This window comes from Ischnura elegans, chromosome 4 (genome assembly GCF_921293095.1).
Source record: "Ischnura elegans chromosome 4, ioIscEleg1.1, whole genome shotgun sequence".
NCBI lineage: Eukaryota > Metazoa > Arthropoda > Insecta > Odonata > Coenagrionidae > Ischnura > Ischnura elegans.
The window spans coordinates 75,797,531-75,823,454 of record NC_060249.1 but is presented as its reverse complement, the minus strand read 5'-3'; positions in this window follow the sequence as shown (position 1 = coordinate 75,823,454).

The following is a 25,924-nucleotide window of genomic DNA, read 5'->3' as shown; positions in this document are numbered from 1 at the left end:
GTGCAATTACTCAGATGTGGTGAAAGGGACACCTTTAATTATGCAATACTTTGAAGTAGGGCGTCTTTTTCAGAAAAGCGGCCGGAAACGCAAGTAACAAGCTACGTTGAATCCTTTGGTGGATCAGATTTGCTGCATGCTTCATGCGAGTGGCTTCATCTATGTCTTATGCACTCCCTGATTCCGCAGCGGAAATAGTTTATTTTTCTATCGGTAAACGGTACGGTAATCGGTATACCTCGCTCCGCATCATTTATCACTATTCGTGTCCGCACGTACGAAGTCCTAAATCGTCGTGTGAACGCTAGCCCAAGAAAAGGTTTGCACCAAGACGATTAATAATTAAGTGTAGGATCCTTTGAGTTATGTTTTCCCTTTGAACGTGTAAAGAGGTGTGCCTAACCGACAGGATGTACAGCCAAGGAAGTTGTATGACGTGACGTAACAAATGGCAATGAGAACGGACGTACGGACAGATTATTATTAGAAACTATTTCCACTATTATTCGTTCTGTGAATTAGAGACCGAAACGACATCTATAAACTTGAGGATAGTATGTACGACTTTAAGCTTCCCTGAAGTACGAAATGGGTCAAGTTTCCTCGAGTACACCTTCTATAGTAGTCAGGTGATTAGGCTTGCCGCTTCAACGTTTCGATGACTAAGGCCGTCATCTTCCTCGGGACGTTGGGTGCTGGTCATCTTCAACCTGGTACCATACAAGCGTCAATCATACCTAATCAACTCGCCTCGTGGTGTACACGAAAAAATCTCGCCCAGGTGTGCATCTTGATCATCCAGTTTCTTATCCACTTTCGCTGAACACACACTCTAAGTACATATTACATGCAGTCATCCGCGTTAGCCAAAAAACCTAAAAAAAAGGTCCTTAAATATCACTGCTAACTTAAAAAGTGAGGGCATTAGAAGCCAAGGGGGATAAAAGGATTTTTTTATTTTTGTAGATAAGCACAGATATTGGTTAGTGGGGTACACACTACTATTGCAGCAAAGGGATACTAGTGCATCACTGATAAGTATATGCATAAAGATTCAGTTATATACATGTACCTCTTTGTTACAACAATATTGTATACCCCAGCAAACATTGTCTGCAATTATGTCCATAAAAAATGCACTTATCCTCCTTGGCTTCTAAGGTACTAAAATATAATAAGTAGTAATACATGAATCAATTTTTTAGTTGGTTCATGGTTTCCGAATTTCACTAAGGATTAAATCCCGGATTCTATCTTTCTCTGTTGCCCTCTATATTTTTCAGGTACTGTGTACACGCATGGTAGCTTGGAATGACAACAGTTTCGCAAGCCGTCCTGCTTCTTGAGGTCCAAATTTTTGTCCTCCCGAGATAAAATGAGCGGGCGCAAGGCCTTAAAATGCAGAGGATACATTAACAATTACGCGGAAATCATCGTATTAATCACATCTTTCTCTACTTTTAACCAAAGTTCTGATAGATTTTCTTGCAGAATACATGCTGAATTCACTGCTGTATTTTTGGCTTTAACTATGTTCAAATCGGTTGGAAAATGAAACGAGCGAATGAATTCGACAATATCTTCACCATGACACATAGTAGGTATTAGCAACAGTTCATCCCCCATCATTTCAATATCCGGTAAATTGCATTAAAATCCTAAACATTTAGTAATGATTACCGAGAATTATGGGAGTATACCAGGCAGTAATTCCATTTGGAGTCGATAATTATGAATGCATGACTTTCTCAAATGCATCCGTAATTTTAATGGATTAGTTAATTGGACAAAATAGAATCTAATTCGATCATTAATATTTCTACTGAATTTACGGCCACTATCTGCAAACTCCGTCATTTTATGTTTTAATTAAATATCAATAAAAATGAGTTGAAAATACTTCATTGAATTTACTTTTTTCTGGACTTGAAACGATGTAATTAACTTCCTATTTGTTACAATGATGCAATTAGCCTTCCTATTTGTTGCGGGTAATCAAAGTGAAGCTCTCAACGCTTTCAGTAGAGGGCTCACTGACGAAAATTAACGATTACATTTTCTCCTCCGACATTATTCATGAACTTTTAAGAAAAATAATATGCTACTTACCTTTATTTAGCTATTCCTAAACTAATATGAGCTATGCTTTGGATAGCTACCTGGAATACATACTCTGGCGAAGTTTCACTAACAGAATGCGACTAGATTTTCCACTTTCCTGGTAGCCAAGGTCATCTATACGACCCAGTCTAATCGATAACCAGTTCCAGCTGATAGAAGATATGGTTAGGGTACATTCTACAAAACAAGTATTTTATTTCTTCACGCATCAAGTTATCTTCCTCCATGAGTTTCGGTTAGCTCAGTGGTTTTTCTTCTGTATATACGATGACGTACGTTGATACCCTTCTCCATTTGAACCAACGTTTGTCGATGAATACCCTTAGTGCCAGAAACTTTATTCAATAAGTTCATCAAAATTATATTATATATTTCACGGCCAGGTTTCCGCATGACATGAGGCGTATGTTTAGGCGTTACGTTCAGATTTCTGCGTAAAGTTTGAGCTGTTTTTTGGATGAGGTAATTGAAGAAAATGGTTCCATGTTCTTAAATAATTACTCGTGCTCGAAAATAGGAAATTATAGGGTATCTGTTAAATTTTTTGTTTCATTTCTATACGAGTAGGAGATTCTGTGGGATAATATTATGAGATGATTTAGTGGCCATACACCAACTTTCTTCAAAACCGAAGGCACTAACCGAAGATATCGATGAAACGTTGCGATTTAAAGGCCTAGATGACCCACATGATATAGTAAAACAAGGATAAATTTCTCAACCGGAATAATACAACTATGGTCTATGAGTTTTGAAAATTGAAAACTTTCTAAGTTTTGCGGAAAATTGACCAGAGAAGTTACCGATAAGGTGTAAATATTAACCTCATTTTTAATGAATGGTATGATTTTTATTATTGGTAAACGCTTTATACCCTAAATTCCACTATTGGTTGCTTGTTGTATAACTATATAAAGGATCACCTTATGATCCCTAGCCCTAATGATACGAGCTTCAGAGTGAGGAAAATTCTCTTGGTATATCGTTCCGTTCATTGTTTTCTTGTCATTCAGTAATGCCTTTATTTTGCATTCACAAATAACTGCCCATGAAGGCACATTGTACAAGATTAAATATACATAACATTTATGTGTACGGCTACCTAGTCTTTCCTTTGGGAAAGCTGAAATTTACTGCAGAGTTAATGCACTGTACACAACTGATAATAGCGCAGAAAGTGTAAATTCGTAAGCCCATAGCCGAATTTGTAGTGGGTTTAAAGGTCAAATCTTGTAACTTAAAACTTTAATATTGATGTCGTTCACAGCAGTTGAGATTAAAATTTAAAAGGTTTCCAAAAAAAGGTTTCGAACCTCATTCTTACAATTCTCATAAAGATAGGGTCATATTTTCAATAGGAAACACTTTTTATGCCCAAACATACCTTACTCTCACTAATACTTTCTCCGTAATTAGTTCATAATGTACCAAATGTTTGCAATATCAATGCTCTATATATTACTGCGTATTATATTAAATTACACGTCTTACACATTATATTAATATTAAACTTAAATCTCATTCCACTTTACTATTTTATAAGGCGCGCCCAGCAATTCAATAGAGATACCTGCGATGTTTCGTACTAGGGTATTAGAATTTTAATTCGTATTTATAACTGTTTCCTATTTTGATTTTTTTTTCTGATTCTCATTCTTTGCTTTTAATTGCCATTGAAATTAAAGCTTTTTGAGACAATGCAATAAAATTATTTTCATATCAGGGTTTAACGATTTTTATCAACGCTTAATCAACCTTGCCGCTCGTTAGATCGCATTTGGAAGAGTCATAAAAATATAACATGCAAAAACATATTAATGGTCAATAACAACATGCTAATGATCCAATACCTATATATTTCTTTATAAACCAATAACGGTGCTTTTCGACACCCAAAATGTACCCTGTGACTCGCTGAACCCTTGTGGGAAATACAAAATGTATGCATAAAGATTAATAAAAGCTTAACTACTTTGTATTTCGCAGTCACCCATTTATAATGCGGGACTATCATTCTTGGACAGAGGCATCGAGGCGTCAAGCGGCTCAAATCCGATCCAGAGTTTCCTAATGGAGATACTGCCGAAATGGAATCACTCGGTGCTTGTTGTTGTGGCCCGGGAAAAAAATAAATCGGTCGCAAACATGCACATACGTGTTTAATGATCCTCCATAGTTCTCGCCATTCTATTTGTGCCCCGAAATGATTATTTGGGGCGAAGTCGAAATGCTTTTGTTTTCCCTCACGGATAAAGCTTCTGTTAATGGTCCTACCTTTTTCCCCCTCCCAGAGGGATTGGAAATAGTCATTACGACCCAATGAATTTCATTGCGGGAATTAAAACACTGTGGCGCTATTCTCAAATTAATGCGACCCTCCTCCCCCACAAACTCCCGGTTTTGCACGGGTGATTTTACCAGGCGCGAACTTTTTATGCATCTCAGAGGATTCCTGAAAAATTCAAGTGATTTTCCGGGGGATTATTGAAGTTCGACGATCCGTTCACGATACTCACAAATATTTGTAGGCTAATCGATTACCACGTCCATTAACATTATGCATAGATACCTAAATTTCAAGGTATTTTTGTTCGTGGACTAGTGATTTGTCATGTATATAAAGAAATAATAGCAATTCGTGATCTTATGAAGATTTTATCGGAATATCATACTCCATACTCGAAATGAATTGCCAGCAATACTCTAGGAGGGTATATTGGTATATATTAAGGTGTCATTGCATACAAATCTAAAGTTTTTTGCATGCGGAATGCTTCGTGCATGTAATTGGGGCTTTCACGGTAAAATCCTTTGCCAGAGACTTTATGGAAGGTGACAGTAATTGTATAAACATGGATTCAAGATGTATTTCCAATATTTATTATCCTTAAAATAATTGGTGATTCTCCGGACAATCAATTCGCTGTAAAGAGAGGTGATTCGCGACGAAATTAGAGGTGAATGTAAATTTACTGTACGAAATTCTGCAATTTCCCCGCTCGCACTCACGTGATCTCATGAACATATTTAATTGCATAATCATCTCTTTGGTGAGAGTCGGAATTGACTTGCTTTCAATCCACGCTCTTCGCATCATTTCCGTCGGGAAATTAAGCCGTTGTATTCAAATCCGAGGGAATTAGCAAAATGAAAGCGGTTATGCATTCCAAAAATTGTATAAATGGAAAGGTCTTGCTGAAATGAAAGTTATTCAAATATTTGTACACCTATTTAGAAGGGAAAATCATAAGGAAATCTAACACCTGGAAGTATAAAAACACGCCTACGTAGATAGACGGAGTCGACAAAAACTCGGTAATATAATAATTTCCCACAAGCGCATTTCTCTCAGCGTCGACGATCCAAGAAGTATCGTGCAAATTATTATGGCTGCACTGGTAATTAGTAAAACGATGAAATAATCCCTCCTATTTTTATCAATTTTTTTCTAGACTGACCTCAATGAGGCTCAAAAATTGAGATAATTTTTTTCATGTCTCCAATCACTTCAGATTACTTATCAGCTGCTGCGCCACTACTGCCCTTTGACTATGCATATTGTTAGGTTCATAATGAGCGCCTTACCCGGGATACTAGTTCACGGGTCTGTCACTAGGTGGCTTGGAGTGCACAACTGTTCCTGGGATACGTGCTCACGTTCACTCATCCGGTAGCCAGCATACCCCGCAGTTGTATCCATGACTATCCAATATATTAACTTACATCGGGTTTGAGTTATAATTATTTAACATACAATCCCGTATCCCAACACATATGTTGACATATTTTAGCTTATTTGGTCCAGCTTATAGTCCAAGAATGACCAACCACTATCTTATACTCTTCATAGAAATAAATTGATAACATCGTATTTACTTATATGGAGTGGAAGGGCCATAAAAAATGGATACCATAAAATGGGCCTCGTAGAATGAGGCTGGAGAACGCTTAAGGTGTAATGACACACACCGTGCCCATCCAAAAGTTCCCTAGCCTCCTATCATGGAAAAACCAAGAAATCTTATTTTACCTTCAAAATCTCATTTGGAATGCTGCGCGCATGTATTTGGGGCTTCCACAGAAAAAGCATTTCCCAGAGTTTTTATGGAGGGTGATAAAAATTGTTTAGACATAGATTCAATAACTATTTCCAGTATGTATTAAGCTTTAAACATTGGTAACTTTAATGATAGCCATGGTGTTGTTGAATTGTCAGCATGTACTTAAAGAGGTTAGCACTGTTTAAGATATCATTGCAGAGTGATCAAAATTAGTTGAATCTGAGCTTATTGGTCTAGCTAATAGTTCATAAATAACCAGCATATTTTATACTTTCCAGATAAATAAATTGAAAACGGTATTTAAAAATATTCCCTTTGAAAATTTCTCTCCTAAAATTGATCTTTCAAACTTCTTAATTTGATAGAGACTATTCAAGGTTATTCAAGAATATTTATGCCGTCATTTCTTCTTCTTAATCACTCATTCTTCAATTTAATGGATAAAAATTATTGTAAAAGCTCGGCTGACCCTAAAGAAGTTTGGTTTGCCATATGCCTATCGGAATTGCATAAAATGAAGCAAATTTGATAATATAAAATTTACATTTTTCAATTATCAAGTTACTTTTATGTGTGTCATATATTTATCATTTCCTTGACAACACAAATAAAAGTCTTAAATAAGAGATGATTTTCCTCATGTCTCCGAAAATTTCAAATGATTAATCAGCTACTGTGCCACTACTGTCTGTTGACTAAGCATGTGTTGGTGGATCTGAGCTTACTGGTCCAGATTGAAAGAAAGATGAACATCGTGAAAGGAAATTTCGTCGAAAACCATAGTCTACCCACCCTTCAAAAGTAACGCCATCGGCATTTCTGCTTCCCCACCTGGCCGAAAATACATTGATCCACTGTTCATGAAAAGTGCCTCACTGCTTGTGGAGGTTTTCGGCATAGCCCTATTGTATCCTTCAAACGTAAGGCCATGATTTTCTTTGCCAATTTCTAGTTTTACTCTTCGTGGAGGTTAATCTAGAATCAGTCGGCGTACGCCGAATCGGTTCCTTTGCGATGGCAAATGGTTCCTTTCGTCGGTCAATGAGTTTATAAGCGCTCTAAGAAACAGCGCACACCTGCATGAGATGACTCGGCGATTTTCCCACGAACAAGCTACATGCAGCGAAGAAAAGTTCATTGAATTCCGTGAAGTTTCTTCAGCCGTCACGAATTGCAATATCAAGCTCTTTATTTTTACAAGGAATGTTATGACTCTGGAAAATAGGGCATTGATTTCCTTCGGAAAAAATATCCTTTGAATCGGTAAGTTATTCTTTTTAAATATCCAATCTAATCTAATATATACATTTCTCGTGTCACGGTTTTTTTGTTTCCAAAATCCTACGGAACGGCTGGACCGATTCCTATGAAATTTGGTGTGTATGTTCAGTAGGACTTAAAATATGTTGTAAATATTTTTCATTCTTCCCCAGGGCCAATGAGGCCCTGGAATGGGCCCTGAGTCATTTCCATAAGAAATACATGTAAAGTTCGTTTTTAATGGCTGAAGACCTTTTTTATTTTGCATATTTAAATTAGTGATAATGATCGCATTAAGTTGAGACATATACAATTGGAAAGAAAAGAAATACATATTCTTATTTATGCAATTTTTAGCTGACCACCAAAGTATTTACTATAAATAATTCATACGGCAAAAAAACGTTTGCCGGGTCAGTTAGTAATAATATATATCCCTGTACCATCCTTTGTGTTGAAACGTTTGAAACGGGTAAGTTTGTTCTTCGCTAGCGAGTTTAGTGCGCATGGCTAATTATGCCATCACATCGTATTGGATGGTTGTAGACTGCATAGATAGCGCGAAGACTTTGTAAAACTAAGTTTCCCACGCGGGATTTTGCCGCAGAAATCCGAACCAGTTTCTGGGACGAGGATTTCAAAACCAAGTTAATTAGCAGTGTGTCTAATCTAATTAATGCACGCTTGAAAAGAAATTCGTAATCAGCAAACATGAGACGTAAATATAATACATTCGTTTGGTTTCTATGGGTGTATGAAGCACGACATTACCGCTCTCTCTTTTTATTAATGTTTCAGATACAATCAGCAGTGACACTGTTTGGTAGCTTTCCTCCTACCGACTACTGTCTTTACAGATCTTACTATATATGCAGGGTTATGTAGATATCTATATAACACCCCGCCTCGAAAGGCGAGAGGTGAAAGGTGCTAAGTTACTCGTCTTTTATTTATCTGTATGAGAATACAACATTTTTTAAATTTAATAAAATTTGAATTCGCGTTGCGAGACATTTTACTGTCTAAGTTTGGTCTTGCCTTATCCTCTTCAGTCCGGAGGTCCACATTTGAGGACCTCATTTCACTATTTTTTCTTCCGAGCATGGTGCTACAAAGTAGCAATTTCGACGCGTGTTACGCTTCGACCAACCTTGTTTGTCAATGTAATAGAGACCGCAGTGCCATTCAGCTCACCGTTTTCAAGGTACAACGTGTTCTCTCAGTCTTGTCCTGGTCAACGTGCAAAATGGCTTCATCTTCCGGACTTCGTCGTGGTAAGTGCTTATTACTTAGCAAAGTAATTCAGTCTTGGTGCTTATGATTTTTATAATTAAAAACTAAATCATGTTCAATATATATTCACCGCTTATTTATTGTTTAAATTATTTTCACGATCATACTAGTTGTTTAAAGAATGGTCCTCATGTGTGGACCTCGGGTCTCAACTGAGATATCCCTAATTTTTGAAGCGGATTTGTTTCAGGTCGAAAGTTACATACTGACGAGGAAATACGTTCATTTTTGGACGACAGTGATGCTGATCTGTCTGGTGGCGATGAGATGGAATATAATAGCATGAATAACAGTACCAGTGGGGAAGAAAATGGAGACGAAGACAATTTTTTAGGACATGAGGAAGTCCAAATTGAGATACCTTCATTACCTCCTGGGCGTGAGAGACCACTTTTATGGAAAATAGCAAGGTGAGTGAGATTTTGAAATAACCACCGTGAAGATCTAAACACATTTTCACTTATTGGAGATGATTTTTAACTATTATTTCCAGTAACAAATTTGTCTGTCAATTTTGAAAGTTGAGAACAATTCGCAATTAGGATATCTATGATATGCAATAATTTGGTTGGATTTAAATATCTGATAATATTATATTGATTTTTATTAGATATTATTTTCACTTGGGGTGCGGTAATCCAAGTAACAATTGAACATTACTCTTCCTCTCCCTTTTACTCCTCCTTCATTTTCTTTGCTCCAATGTCCTCCTCTCCACCCTTACTTTGGTTATGGCTTCATGACCTCTCCTTTGACAGACTTATTTTCCAATATTAATCCCAGGAGTTGTATTTGACAACTACTTTGTTTGTACAAAAACTGTTCTATGGGAATGATTGCCAGTTGAAATCAAATTTGAATAACGCTCTGGCTTCATGACTACTTTTTTGTACAAAAACTGTTCTATGGGAATGATTGCCAGTTGAAATCAAATTTGAATAACGCTCTGGCTTCATTTATCACTTATTAATTGAGTAACGGATGTACAAATTAACTAAATATTTTTTCCCTATATTCTCTCAACTTATTCCACAGATCAATACTCCTTAGCTTATTGCAAAATTTTCTTTATTCCTAGAATGCAAATGAAAGGGCCTCCCGGGGACGAAAGTCTTCTCACAGAACATGATGAAAAGAAAGGAGTATTGTCGTCTTTTCTGGAGTATTTGCCGTTAGAGTTTTGGGAAGATACAGCAAAAAATACGTTCTCTATTCTGTGCAGGAAAGAGAACTACGATCTGTGAAGACTACTGCAGAGGAGTTGATGCATTTTGTTGGGATACATTTAATAATGGGATGTCTTGGATATCCTCAGGTAAAAATGTATTGGCAGCGAGGCACCGAAGTTCCAGTGATATCTAATTGTATGTCAAGAGACCGGTTTTTTGAATTGAGACATTATTTGCATTTTGTGGACAGTCAAGGTGAGCACGACCACAATGATAGAATGTGGAAAGTGCGTCCATTTTTTTATTTTGTAAGAAGTAAATGTATAACTTTACCCAGGCCAGCTCACATGTCATTGGATGAACAAATGGTACCATTTTCTGGCAGATGTTTGTTCCGACAGTATGTCCCTTCTAAACCAAATCCACTCGGATTGAAATGTTTTGTACTTCTCAGCCTCAGATGGGTTAGTGTTGGATTTCCATATGTATACTGGCAAAGGTATTGTTCCCGAAAATGACTTGAAAGAAATGGGTCTGGGATCTTCCGTGGTAAAGCTACTTACCCAAAGTGTACCGCAAGATGGAAGGCACTGTGTTTACACCGATAGATTTTTTACCAGCATAAAATCCATCAAATACCTCAGGAAAAATAATATCTTTCAAGTAGGAACAGTAATGAGGAACAGAATCGGACCAGTGATAAACAAGTTAAACAGTGACAAAAACCTCAAAAGAGGAGAATGGGACGAATTAGTAGAGGAGAGTGATAGCACTTGCCTCGTGAAGTGGAAAGATAATAAATGTGTTTTAATGCTGTCATCCTGTGCTGGTAGTCAACCACTCTCTACTTGTAAAAGGTGGAGTAAGGAGGATAAGAAAAAGATTGAGGTACCCCAGCCATGCGTTGTAAAAATTTACAATGAAAAAATGGGACGTTTAGATTTATGCGATAGGTACATATCGTACTATAGATGCAATGTGCGCACTAGAAAGTGGCCCGTGAGACTTTTCAACCATTTTGTTGATTTGGTGACTGTAAACTGTTGGATCATGAACCAAAGGCACTACAAAAAGGAAGGCACTCCAAAAAAGGAAACAACATCGTTATTAGATTACAAAATGCATTTAGGAAGAGCACTGACCCTGTATGACAGAACTGAAGACACCCAGCGACGTCGAGGACGACCACGATCAAACTCGCCATCACCCAATGTGGAGGCTACCGGCGAAATAGAAGAGCCAATGGCTAAGCTACCGAGAAAGATTGTATCGCATCCCATTCCAGAAGTTCGGATGGACAATATTGGGCATATACCCATTTATATAGAAGCGAAAAATGCCTCTAAATGTAGAATGCCAGGCTGTACTTCTAAAACCAGGACGATGTGCAAAAAATGCCAATTGTATTTGTGTATAGTTAAAAATAATTGTTTTGAAAAATATCACAAAAAATAAATTGTTATCTAACGCCAGTTAAAAAATAGTAATTATTTGAAAACCCCGCACAATGAACCATAAAGAAGTGACGCAAAAAATAAAATGCATGATTTTGCTATGACCATTCTTTGCGTTACTGGAGCCCTGAGGTCCACAAATGATGACCTACCATTATGTCGAAATAGGCTGGTGAAAATTTTTTTTTTTGTAAATTTGGTTTTCAGTACTCCTTGCATGGCCATATTTAAGTAAATAATATTTTTTAGGCGATACTTTGATCTCAGGTCTGAAGAGGTTATATATTTTAGGTCTTAGGATCGGAAGAAAAATATTTCCTATACTCTCCACTCGGCAAAATATTTTCAAATCTCTTCTACCTTAAATTCTCTATCTTTACCAATCTAGCGGGACTGGAAACATATTACTACCCCATGATGATGTGCTCCGTTTTGTTCCGAAGGAAATCTATTCTTGATTGCTCGAGCAATATCAAAGTTCATTGAACACCCCTAATTAAAGAAAACTATTTACTTAATTTACGCAAAGCTTTCACTGAACGTATGCAATGAAATATTTTCTTGATAAAATAAAAGGATTTTAAGAAAGAAATAGTTAGTATTTGATAGTCAATAATTTCTTACATACTCCTTTAATACATCCCACTCAAACACTGACTCGGGGATAAAGTAAGAAGATGCAAATGACCTCAGGAAGGGTTGGAAGGGAAGGGTGGAGAGAAACCAGGCGTTAGTATTACCCTGATCTTAATCCTCTTAGTGCAACCCTTCTTCCTGGGGATCTGGCGAGAAATGCGGACGGTATTTTAATAAAATGTAGCAACTAGGAAAGAGGAACAATACAAAGCTATTTTATCACATATCCACAAGCAGTTTTTTTTATAATTGTTTAGGTTAAACTGGTTAATATTGACAAAATATTTTTGCGTTTAAATAATTTACTACATGAGAGCCGATATATCGGCCCGCCGCACTAAAAGGGTTAATGAAAGACGCCAAGGGGGCATATGGCTTACCGTCCCATCTGACGGACGGAATGTTGCGTTTGAGATGTCCTCCACATATCGTTCAACCAGTCTCTGAAAATGTTTTGCCACCGCCGGTATTTGAGCCCGAGCCCACGGGGTGGATGCTAGCCACCTAGCCACCACACCGACACGATCCCCCTTTCAGTTATTTCACTGGGTCACAATCAAGTTGGTTTTTGTTGTGAATGTTAATAGGTTTCTATTAACGAAAATAGTATCATCATCTATATTGTGCTATGCTGATCTTGGCTCTGAAATCTGTTATTTTATTTATATTGCATTCATTAGCAATTATTTGCGCAACAATTAACATTTACACGCCTACACCAAGTGCTAGTACAATGCAAATTTATAGTTATAAACCAGGATTTATATTTCATTCCTCCCCACATTGGGGCAAATAACGGTTTTATAAGTGATTACCCAGACGGCACAGAATCCTCCGTATCTAATTCGTATGCAGATAGTATCCATTGACTACCGCTCCGTCGCTTTTTGTCAATGGATACTATCTGCATACGAATTAGATACGGAGGATTCTGTGCCGCCTTGGTAACACTTTTTGAAAGACATGAGCTATTATTCATTGGTTTTACTAACTACACAATACGAAATTGCAAGAACATTTGCAAGATTAATTTTATATTCCTGCGACCAATGGAAATTTATACGCAAAACTCTTAAAAAGAAGAAAAAATAATCAACGTTCATCATGACCGATACGGTTTCGACTGAAAATTTGTTACAGAGCTTAATTAGCCCAGAATCATTTTCAATTTACCCGCAAACATTCTATGATCTGAAGGAAGCTGTTGTATGAACGCAGATTCATTTTCTCATATCATCTTCTTGTTAAGGTCGCTCTCCATGAAGCATTTTAACGTTCGTCCTAGCCTGTCACCAGAAATATTATAAAGTATATAGTAATAAGTGCAAACCTAGTCCACAGTTTTACAGAGAATGAGGACGCAATTATCGACCTTGGAATTCATTACTCTAAACCCTTCTGAAATCCTAAAACACAGTGATTTATAGCGAAAATTACTGTCTCTAATATCAGATTGATTTTAGTATTTAACTTCACCATGCGAAAGCCTAAAATCTGAGAGAACTTGTCTTTGCAAGAAATAAAATTCTATTTTACATGGTATTTGTTATTTTTACACAAAAACACACAAAATTTTCCTTAAACGTATGAAACGCTGGGCTCATCAACGACTTTATAGTAATGGCAGCGGATAGATTGAAGTTTGTTCTTAGCTAAAAGAGCTTCGTAACATATTTTCAGTCCAAATCGTATCGGTCATGATGAAGGTTGATCGAGTTCAAACATTCTTCTGTCTTTTCCTACATTTTACCAATAAATTTCCATTGGTCGTAGTAGTGTAAAATTAATAAAGTTAGCAAATATTGTAGCCATTTCAAGCGTATTTTACAGTTAGTGAAAACCAACGAATAATAGCTCATGTCTTCCAATCAAGTGTTACTCATTTATAAAATCATTATTTGCCCAAATATTGGGAGAAATGAAATATAAGTGCTGGTTTATAATTATAAATGTGCATAGTATTAGCACTTGTGGTAGGCGAGTAAATTCATATCGTAATACAAATAGTCATGAAATAATGCAGTAAGCTTTATTATCCCTAATTTGGTGGTACAATATACAGAAACAAAAATGTTTTACTGCCTTCCATGGGGAAAACGAGATCTTTGCAAAAACTCCAAGATAAATTTTTAATTACAAACAATTTAAAAACAAAGGAATTTCTATTTTGTCATTTTACCTGATTTTAGCGTTATTCTTTTAATTAAATTTCGAAAACAAAAGGCAACAATCAATTATATCAAGTGCTTCAAATACTTGCTCAATAAATATCCCAGTTAATTCCTCATGTTTCATTTAATAAAAACCTGTTTCCATATAATTTGGTATTTTAATAAATTTCATCTCGAAAAAAATGCTACTAAAACAATGGAACTACAAAGGCCTACCAAGCTAATGTAAGAATTGAAATTATTTGAAATTTTTAGTCAATTAATCTCACGCTCGAGGCTTTGATCGTTTTCATAATGAATTTTCATTATGAAAAATGATTCTCATAATTTTATGTACCGCTATTCTAGCCTTTTTTGTGCTGGAGAGGAAAAAATAAAATATGTTCATATTTGTCGACGAGAAAAAATTTAATCCAACATTCATCTCCAAGACGCTCGCTTCTTTCAAATGGGAACTCCTTTCGTTGATGTGACGTCAGAGATTATGTTCTTCCCCAGAAAAAAATGAAGGCGATCTCGCCCGCGTTTGCCTCGGTGCTCATTTATTCATACACGGGGTCGGAATCAAAGGCGAAATTCGGCGCGGGGCCGAAGTCCACCCAACCCCTCCTCCCCTCCTTTCCTTGTTGTGGGCCTTACCGTCTCGTAGAGCTTCAATTTGGGCCAGGCACGTCTCTAATTTAAAATAAAAAAAGGAATGGCGCGAGGCGTTCTCTCGGCGGGGCAAGGGGCAGTCATTATTTCTTCTTGAGGGATAGGAATCACTACGTGCCTGCCCGTAGTGTTTCGCCTTCGACCCCCAGCTCATTTCGCTCAATGAAATCAGAAAACGGAGACCATAAGTCGAGCACACCGAACACCGAAAAATGTTTTTCTTTTTTCTTCGTCATGCCCCACTTCCAAATTGCTCCGTGCTGCCCTATCTCCTCGTTTTTTCTCACATCAGCACAAAGACTTTACTCCCGGATTACTTTAGCTTTTGTCATTATTGTTTTCTCTATTCTATGACCTTTTTTAGGCATATTTAGGGCAAGTCGAAGCGAACTTAAGTGCCTGCCGTCTGAGGAATTGGGTCGACAGGTGAATATCCCGCTTTGACATGAGTCATGAGTCCATTAGTACCGAAAGAATTAAAATTTGAGAGGTTTGGAATAAAAGAGGGTTGGAATAAAAGAGGGTTGGAATGATCCTAAGTAGTGTCTGAGATGTCATCAGTTATTCCATCGTATTTATCGGCGTTATGTTTCAAAATGTTGCCCTAGTCTTAACTAATTAGTTGCTAAAAATAAATGGAACCATAAAATGCTCCCGAAAGCGAGATGCGCGTGGAAAAATGGTGAGGAGGGAGAGTCGCCATTTTTGTCCTGACTGTAATGTGGGTCTTTGCGTTGCCCCTTGTTTTAAAGTGTACCACACAAAAATAGACTTTTAGTTCATATAATATTTTACTGTGTTTCAAATTTGGAGTTTATATTAATATTTTTCTAACACCATCCTCTGTTTTTATAGTGAGTAATGTTTGTGACTATATTTATTGTGGAATATTTTACTTGATTTTTATGCAAAAATACATTAATTTTTTTAAAGTGATATAATAAGAGTAAATTTTAAAATAAATGACTTCGTTAAACACTTAAATGAATGTTTTCTATTTAATATCTACCTGTAAATAATTAAAAAATGTAATAAAATAATATGACATTTTTTGTGATATTTGTTGAGAAATATCCGTCAGTGAAGGGGTTAAAAAAGGTTGACCAGAATCACCATGCGTTGATGCAGTTCGTGGAATATAACGATTCCATTTTAAAAGTCATTAGTTGACATTTCCGAGAAATTTCAAAGTATGTGAAGAAGTAACCTTTTTTGACATAAAGTACAGCATTTGCATTAACTTTCTCTTTTAGGTACATATATAAAACAACGTTTCTCTTCTATCTCTTTTTGGAAAAATATTATCTGAATATAAAGCGTCCTAAAAAGCAACCTGATTACAGGAATTACAGCCATCCCAAGCCAGCTGAATTACTCCGCAATGTCCGTGTTGTTGATTGGCTAGAACTTGTCAGTTTGTCCTGTTAAAGGTAACTTTCGAATTTTCATTAATTTGAAATAATAATGTTAAAGGTTTTGATAATAATGTTAATCATCAAAATAATATAAATGTCCTTTCGTTGGCCAGTCATAATGTTTAACTTTAAGCGAGGCACTGAATTATGCTTCAAACATAGCCGTGTAGCGTAAATGAAAAAAATGTAGATTTGGCGATACAGTGAAAATTCAAAAAAAATCAATTAATCTTTGGAAGTTAATTTCTCTGTATGAACTTCCAATTTGCTACCCAAGAGTTTGAAATGGAGTAAGTGATACGGGAAGTAGAAAAAAATCTGAGGACAAGGAAAGAGAAAGATACCGATGGCGAAGAGAATTTTAAGTAGGAAGATTTGATTAGGAGAGAAGAATGAGAGACGGATATTGAGCCAGCAATTCAGTTGAAAGGGGCTAGAGAAAAGTTTTCTTTGACTTCGGCATTTCAGAGCAGACTTGAGTAGGTGGTAGCAGAAAGGTCGTCACAATGGATGGGACGAATACGGAACTGTCTAGTATACGATATCATTTTCTGCCAGCATTTTTTGTAACACGGTGACGTGGCTAACATTATGTTCATGCGTATCTTAAATATTTTATAGTCAATAGGAATCATTAGTGCTTGCTGCAATAATTTACACTCTCAAGAAAATTCCGATTATCCTTGTGCTGAGCCCATAGTTCTCGATTTTAAATTTTATTAGATTAGTCCTTTACGTTTAGGCACATGTACAATTTTACAGGTGACATTATAAATTAATGCCGTTCGGTGATTTCTTCGCCTGGATAAATTTCTGAAGTGACCTTCAGTTGTAACAAAAAACATATTTACATACTTCATGGATTTATATTTCACAGCAAAAATTTCCAACCAACTAATTTACGGTTCACAAAGGTTAAGAAAAGACTTAGCTGTTTCACAAAATAAAATATATTTGCGACCGGCTTCGATACAGCGTATCATCATCTGGCATGATGATACGCTGTATCGAAACCGGTCGCAAATATATTTTATTTTGTGAAACAGCTAAGTCTTTTCTTAACCTTTGTGCATCATGAAGGAGTTTCACCATGTTACGCCAACCACCATCGCATTTAATTTATGGTTATTATAATTTTGCTTTTTTTCACCATGATGATTGAGAGTGGTAGAAATTTTGCAATGACAAAAATTACTTTGGCCGGATTTAGTTTATAAAATTTTTAGTGCCTTTTTCAAATGCTTAAAGCATAAAATTTAACTATAATAAATTTAATTTTAGTGTGGTAATCACGGCTCTACCTTTTTGATGCTAAAAATTAAATGGATCCATTCAATGTACAGGTGTCGCTTATTGCATGCATGTAATTTCTTCAATCAAAACCGGAATCATCATATCGTGATGCAGTTCGTGGAATATTAAGTTTTAAATTGAAAACCATTAGTGGAAAAATCTAAGAAATTTCAAAGCATGTGAAAAAATAACTTTTTTTGACGGAAAGTACGGTATTTGTATAATCTTTCCCGTATACATTCATTAAACAACTTTAATCTTTTTATAATCTTTGAATTTCTATTAGATAAATATTACCTGAATATGAAGTGACCTAAAAGGTTACCTGTCCCAGAAATAACATTACCTGTCGTAATCAGTATTTTTTCGAATTATTGTAAGTTTTATGCGCAAGTTTTTGAAAATTTGCATCCATTATGTTCATTGACTGCAAAGTTTTCGTAGCTCAATGTCCATGAAGCCATGAGAAAAAGTAGTGGAGGTTTTTTTTTCTATGAGCAGCCAGACTAATAAATCCCTTCATCTTATATCTATGTGTCCTCTTTGATTCTATTCTAGTTAGTACATCATTTTCTTGCAGTTACCTCACGGTGCAATACCATAGGGTTAGGTTAGCAGCCAGAGCATAAAACCTATCACGACTACTTGCTTACAAAAAGGAACGATAGGCTTTCACGTGCATTAACCCGAGGGAAAATTCTTTCCTGAGGGAAATTCCCAACGGGAACGCCTCTTGGTCCATTAGCATTTACGTCATTTGCGTCGACGGGTGAGCACCGCGCTTCGACATTAAGCAGGAAACTCTCGAGTGTCTCATTTAACGTAATTACAATCATGTTTGGGTTTTGTTTTTAATAGAACTCCCCTCGCCTTTGTTCTGAAGGGATTGAAAATTTAAAAAAAAACCTTTTCCTCGGAAACACTGTATTCGATCTCTCCTGCCCTCAAACTCTTGTTCTTCCTCTGAAATCCACCTCCCCTCTCCCTTATCCGCCCTTTCTCCATTCCCGATTTTCCTTTCGCCAACCTTCAGACTCCAATTTCATTTAGCCCTCAGCAACCCTTTATATATCCCTCCCCCTCCCCTTCCCTGTGCTCGAACACAAATGTGCGACCAAGGCCCTATTTCCCCACTCACTCTTCTCCTCTTAACCCTTGCTCACCCTTGTTCCTTTATTTTCCTATCTTTTCCTTCCGCATCTCCTACTTTATCTATCGGGCTAGAAAGTCACCCCTCCCCTTTGTTCGCTTTATCTCCCCTTACATACAGGGTGGAGAAAATCATGTCACGAAAATTTAACCCTGGATAGCTGTTGCCAACAGTAACCGAAAAATTATTGATCATTAGTAAATTTTAGGTCAAAAACGCACCATTTTTAAACTACAGAAATTCGAGCCAAGCGCTCTTATTGGCAGTGAGTTTATCCTGTTGCCGGATGCATCGCCATCTCCGGCAGACATTGCACTCAGAGCTAAGAGTTGTAAAGAGCATCCGGCAACAGAGAAAGCTCGCGGCCAATCGGAGCGCTTGCCTCAAAGAAACATTTAAAAAATTTGTATTCGAGCGAAAAAAAACTTTTCTTCGAGATATGCAGGGTTGAGATAAATTGAGTCACGAAATTTTAACTTAGGATAGCTGATTCCAGCAGGAACCTAAATATTACTTATGATCACGCAAATGATGTTTAGGCTGAAAACGAAACATTTTTGAACAATAGAATATTTGAGCCAAGCGCTCCTATTGGCCGCGAGCTAACACTGTTGCCGGATGCCTTGGATAAATCACAATCTCCGGCAGGCAAAGAATTCGAAGTCATGAGTTGTCCAGAGCATCCGGCAACTGGGAAAACTCACAGCCAATCGGAGCGCTTGACTAAAAGCCACTGTAGTTTAAAAATGATACGTTTTCGATGTCTCAACCTCCTAATCACAGGTCTATCAAAATTGCTTTTCATTTTCAAATATTTGAATTCGCTTTTGCGATCTTGTCATAAAACTAATAAAACAAAATTTAAAAATAACAAAAAAGCACAAAAAGATAAAAATTTGTATAATGAAATATATTTTTAATAATCAATTGTTAATAATGAAAAATTGTGCAAAAAGAACAATAATAATAGCAATGAAAAAGAAAATATTTTCTTTAATGTCTCTAAATGAGTTCAAACTCCTCCAATTTTATTTAGTATTTAAGTTTCATCTTCACACAAACAACACTACAGACGACAACTGCACACGTGCGCACGGACTCACCTTTTGGTACCTCTGCCTTCTAACTGGATGAGGTGAGATTCAGGTGATGACGATACTTAAATAAATATACATTGGTCCTTGTTCATTATCTTTAGGTCCGTAGTACGGGCATAATTGTTCATAATTCCAGGTTGCACTATACAATGACGCGTATAATTACTCGGGAAAAAGGACGCGAAGATGCATATTATAATATTCAACTCTGCACAAATGCATGGATATAAACCCGTAGGAATTTTTTTTTAATTACAACGGGTTTCACTTTTACCCTCGTCCACGTTTCCCTTTCAGTCCACCAAATTTGTGCACATTCACGCATTGACTCTTACGTGTTATCGCATCATGTTAGCGGAAATTCACGACACTGAGCCATACTTAAGCCCTGGAAGCAATAACCAACCAACCTGTCGTTTAACAAGGTTAATCGAAGTATTTTACTACACGTGAGGTCTAAATTTCCCTATAAATAAATACCTTAAATGTACAGTCGACCAAATTTATTATTATTGTCCGCCGTTATCCTCTCCAGATCCATCTTCTCTTCCTAAGCTAACTCTATTTCTATCCGCCTCCCATCCTTCACTTCATTTTCTCTCCATCCTTCTTTTCCTTCTAAATTTTTCATTTCTTCTTCATGTATTTCTTTTTATGTCATCCCTTATTTTAACAATATTTATTGCTTCTACGCTACAACTTATTTCCTATCGATCAATATTACTAAATTATTTCTCTCCAACGCTTTTACGCTATCCAGTGTCTTCCCTTGTAATCTCCTCAAAACCTTTCCTATCCATTTCAGCCCCTTCCCAACTCATCTATCCCTCTCCCTTACCTCTCCAATACCTACCATATCCCACTTTATCCCTACTCATCCCCCATTTCCAGCCCCGAGTGCTGAATATCCCTTTAGTCCTTTCCCTTATTCCGACGCGGCCCCGATTCCTGCCCCGCACCTGCCGGAGCAGCCTTTATTAGGGATTTCTGCGCATTCAGGACTTCACCTTTCCACTTGTACATGACACCTTGTTCTTCTGATCACGGCAAGTTTGCTGGGTTGTTCTAGCATAGGATGTTTAGTTATCCCTCTCCATTTTATTTCCATGGGATCTTCGTATCGGTCTTCTAGCCTGTTTGTCTGGTTTATTTTTAATCCCTTTGCCTTTAGGTTTGATGTGTTGAGTATGTGTATTAAGAGAAGGTACACAGTCAACTAGCGCTCCAAGTCAGTTATTGATATATTGACACAAATAATGTTTGTTCATTAAGAAGTAGGATGTTTAAATGATAAAATTGCGTAGTAGGTTCTGTATTGAATTATGTTACAAGTTCAACTCATTTAACGCATCTTTCTGCATGTCAATTGATGAATATTATACGGACGTACAGAGGTCGAATAAAATTAATTCTCAAATGGCGTACGCTTTGGCGAGCAAGCTAAGGAATTGGATATAAGGAAGGCAAAGAAGTTAATTAAATTTCTGTTGTTAATAAAAAGAAAATTTTATTATTTTTACTTATTTTGATGGATTTCGCACATTACTTCCCTTCTCTAAATTCCTTCCACCAAATGCCTCCCTTGACCTGCCCATCAAAGTGCCTCATCAATGAGAACCCATTTTATCCAACTCATTTTAAAGGAAATGATATTAATAACTTTCTACTAATAATATGGATTTATTCTCACTTATGTTCAAAATTGGAGGCAAAAGTTTATGAGAAAGTTCCAGGAGGAAGGCAAATAGATGAAGGCTAAGGGCAAATTAAGAGATACCGGGAAGAAAATCTATAAAGAAGTGTAGGGACTAATAAGGAAAATGTCGCAAGGGACATCGTAAGGTTCAATGAGCAGGAAACTGTGGGTGTTATTTTTGGTTGATTTATAGTTTGTATATCGTACGGTGGCGCACGGGCCCGCCAGCTATCTGAGTAGGACCACGAGCCTCGAGCGCCGGGGGAGGAAAGGACCGACCATAAAAACTACGGGACCGACTCAGGTAGCCGGCGGGCCCGTGTGAAACCCTACGGTATACAGACTATTATTATTATAGTTATCTACCGATTAAGGTAGGTTTCCATGGAGTGTTCAAGAAGTGATCTGTGAGCCTTTCTTTCCTCCCAGCACTGCCTTCTTTAATTCACTGTAAGGCCTAATCCCTTTCAATCTATCTAAAAATCCTATTCTTTTCCTTCCCCTCCCTCGTTTCCCTAACATTCTACCCTCTAACACCATTTTCAACATCCCCTCCCCGCTAAGCATTAACTCCATCCATACCTTCTGTCTCCTCCGTATCTCATCTAAAAGCTGCCTCTCCTCACCCACCATGTCCAGCACTTCGTCGTTCCTTTACCTCTCCGTCCATTTTACCCTCTCCATTCTTCTCCATACTCACATCTCGAATGCCTCCAATCTTCTGTCGCCTTCTTTCCTCAGTGTCCGCCTTTCCGCGCCGTAGAGAGCTACACTCCAAATCAAACGCTTCACTAACCTTTTCTTTTAACTCTTACATAACGATCCTCTCAGAAGCTCCTTCCTATTCATGAACGCCTCCTTTGCTAGTGCAATTCGCTTCCTGTTGTCCTTGCTACGGTGTCCGTTTTCCTCTAATGTGCTGCCCAAATAGTTAAACTGCTCTACCTGTTCAAGTTTTTCCCCACCTACTTTTATCTTGCGTCTCACATTCCTCGCTCGCGATACTTTACAAAACCGCATAACCTTAGTTTCCTTGTGACCCATTAATGCCCAGACGTATCTTTAGATACGTCACACTTTAAAAATTTCTAAATACTCTGTGGTTTGTTGTTAATGCGATTTCTTTACGTAATATGACAGAATAAAGTCTTGAAATGGTATACAAGTGATTTAGATTATTTAGGCCAATATTTGCAATTTTTATGCTTACTTACACATGGCTGGTCATGAACTACTCAGAAATCGCTACGCTATGGTCATGTGAAAATAAAATTTTCACATAAACCATTGAGTTATCTGAATCCAGTTTTTACCTGTTTTATTTTAAATGTATAAGGAATATTATCTTGTTAAAGATATTCATTTTTCTTTCAAGCTCATCACAAAACTAATCAGTAATGTTTTGACGTATCTAAAGATACGTCTGGGCACTTGTGGTACTAAAAATTCAAGTTTTGACTTATAGGTATGTTTCATTCTATTTATTGATTAGATGAATAAGTAATAATTTTATAATCCTAATTATGTGATAGATCGAAGACAGTTTTATATTCCTGCCATTTCATGAAGTATAATATTGAACAATTAGGTAAATACAGCAAAACAGGAATTTTCTCAGAATTGTTGTGCAACCTCATTTGAATTGTGATAAAGTACCTTCATTGGAAGCAGAAAATGAGTCAGTATTGGATTTCTGGAAATGCAAAAACTCGCAATATCAAGTTGCCTATCCTGGCACAGTAGCGTATACAGAAAAGAATTCAAGGGGGGCACAAAAGATATCTTGAGCTATCTTTACTTGTATCGTAATGAAAAATAATCAAGTCACGTGCAAAGTTTAGGAAAGTTTTATTTAAAATGATTATAAACAAGGCATTATTATTATATATGTCATCTTATGATATGAAAGAGTTACAATTGTAGTTCTGCCCTGTTAGGCAATGTGGGCGGCCACGTAAGAGGGGGGCGCGCTCCCCCTTCGCCCCCCATATGTATCTGCCACTGTCATGGCATTACTTGTATTCTGTATCGCCGACAGTGGAATGGATTGATTACTTCGTTTCTCGTTCACCTTTCCCCAGGCAATAATATCCAATTTGCAAGCCGGAAATCAGTGTACGAAATAAGCAACTTTGGTGAACATTGATAAAGAAACTTTGTACTACGCTCCATCACCAAAAACTCTGTACTTTGTATTCAAATTCGAGTCTCCGAAAGATATACCTGACATAAGGAGGAATCTGCGCTTTAAAGACTTTTCAACCGTCTCTTCTGTAAATACTTTTTTGTTACTTTTGTTGCACACCGCTTGCTATATAAGTCAAGAAAACAGCATAGGGGCTCCCATTTACCGCTGAGAAGAGAAGACGTACCTTAGTGATTGAGCAGAGGTGAAACAAATCTGAAATAGCTCTAACATCAGTGCAGTCAGCAGATAAAATTCAAGACAAATTTTATGAACAATTGTTAAAAAATGTTAGTACATTCTTAGTACGTACAAATCAAAGTGATTTATGAACTGTTTGGAATATTGCTTCTCTCAGGTCACCGTCTACTTAGTTGATGGCTTTATCGGAGGTCATCTCCAGACTGCAGCATCGAAACTAATAGTTTCTCAGTTAATGCGAAGGAACAGGTTTGAAGAAATGTTAAGGTTTCTGCATCTGGCAGATAATTATTATAATGGGAAGAATGATGGCAAGGATGGCTTTATAAAGTTCAACCTTAGTTTGAGGTTTTGAACTAGACTTTCAAATTTGTAAGCGCTGGAGAATACTGTTTGGTGGATGAATCATCCAACCTCTACTATGGTGGATATGGCTGCAAGCAATGTATTAGAGGGAAACGAGTAAGATTATGGTTAAAATTATGGTGTATTTTCGAATCAAGTCAACCTTTATCATGCTGTAGCCAACCTTCAGATCTTGGTCAAGGAGATGTACTTTTAGGACTAGTGGATGAGTGAAAATTACCACCAGGTACAAACATATTTGCTGACAACTTATTCATATCAGAATTGATTACTATTAGCATACATAAAAAAATGAAAACTCCTGTTTGTTATTCTGTTTCCGAAATGCCAGTGGCGATCGCGGACTACAATTCTCACATGGGTGGAGTGGATATGTGTGATCAATTCCTGGCAAATTACCGGACAACAATTAGGAATAAAAATGGTGGTTCAAATATTTCAGATGAGACTTGGATGTATCATTGTACAGGGATGGATACGGTATAAAAAAAACTCGGATACAGTATCACACTGCTGTAAAATTTCAAAATGCAAATGTAAATTGTTCACGTTATAATACTATAATAATACTCAAAATTATATTATCTGATGCATAATAATTCAAATTCAAGTATTAAAAACTACTGATGAAGGCATGGGTAATGAAATATATAGCAAAAACGTGCATAAACACAATTAAATGTGCATTTTTGACCCCTTAAGTGCCCAGATGTATCTTAAGATACGTGTAGGATTAAGTACTATGCAAATGTTAGAGATTTTTTAAAATATTTTTTCCCGCATCAGGTATGATGCCTGATCATAATTTAAGCAAAAAAAGTAAAATTTTTAGAAAAAAATCTTCTGGGCATTAATGGGTTAATATACAGACTATAATATCACAATAATGATTAGTACAGAGAAATCTTACTGAGGATTCCGGCACATTTACAATGCTGAGGGCTGGGTCTCTCAGGTCGGCCGTCGGTCTGCACTGGGTAGCGGTGATACGAGCGAGCCGATCCTGAGGGGACACTACTTGGTTTTACCGGTCGGTCGTCGGTCTGCGCTGAGTAACGGTGACACAGGCGAATCAATCCGGTTGACTCTAAAGGTAAGTGTACATTGTAAAGTTTTAGCTAGATTTGCTCTAGCGAGAGCAGTCTAACAGTAAAGTATACATTGTAAACATCTCTGAGAGAAGTAAAATCTGATGCTTTCCCGGCGAATATGTTCAAAAAAGGCTATTCGGGCTTCCAGCCGGGTGGTCTCCCTCCATTCTCAGTTCTGAGAGAACTTTACCTAGTGCGATTCTCAGGATGATGCATACCAATCCAAGAATGTTAATATAAAAATAAGATTTTGAAATTATCACCTTTACTTTATTGTTACGATGCAAATTAAAGTAATTCATTCATGCTATTAAGTTACAGAACCTGGTCACAATGACCGCAACCCCTCCTATCTTTGGCCATTCTCTTCCTTTCATCGTTAGAGCTATACCACATTCCTGTCTTAGTACTAACATTTAACCAGGAGACCTTTTTCATATTTTGACAGCTATCTTTGTTACAGATATTCCTCTTTTTAGATTCAGCTGTTCCTTCCCTTTGACGCACAACTCAAGGAGCAGGATTCCATTACTTCATCCATTCTTTCTTCTCCTAAACTCTTTTTACTTTCACTCTTATTCCTCCTCCCCCCCACCCCCCCCCCCCCACCC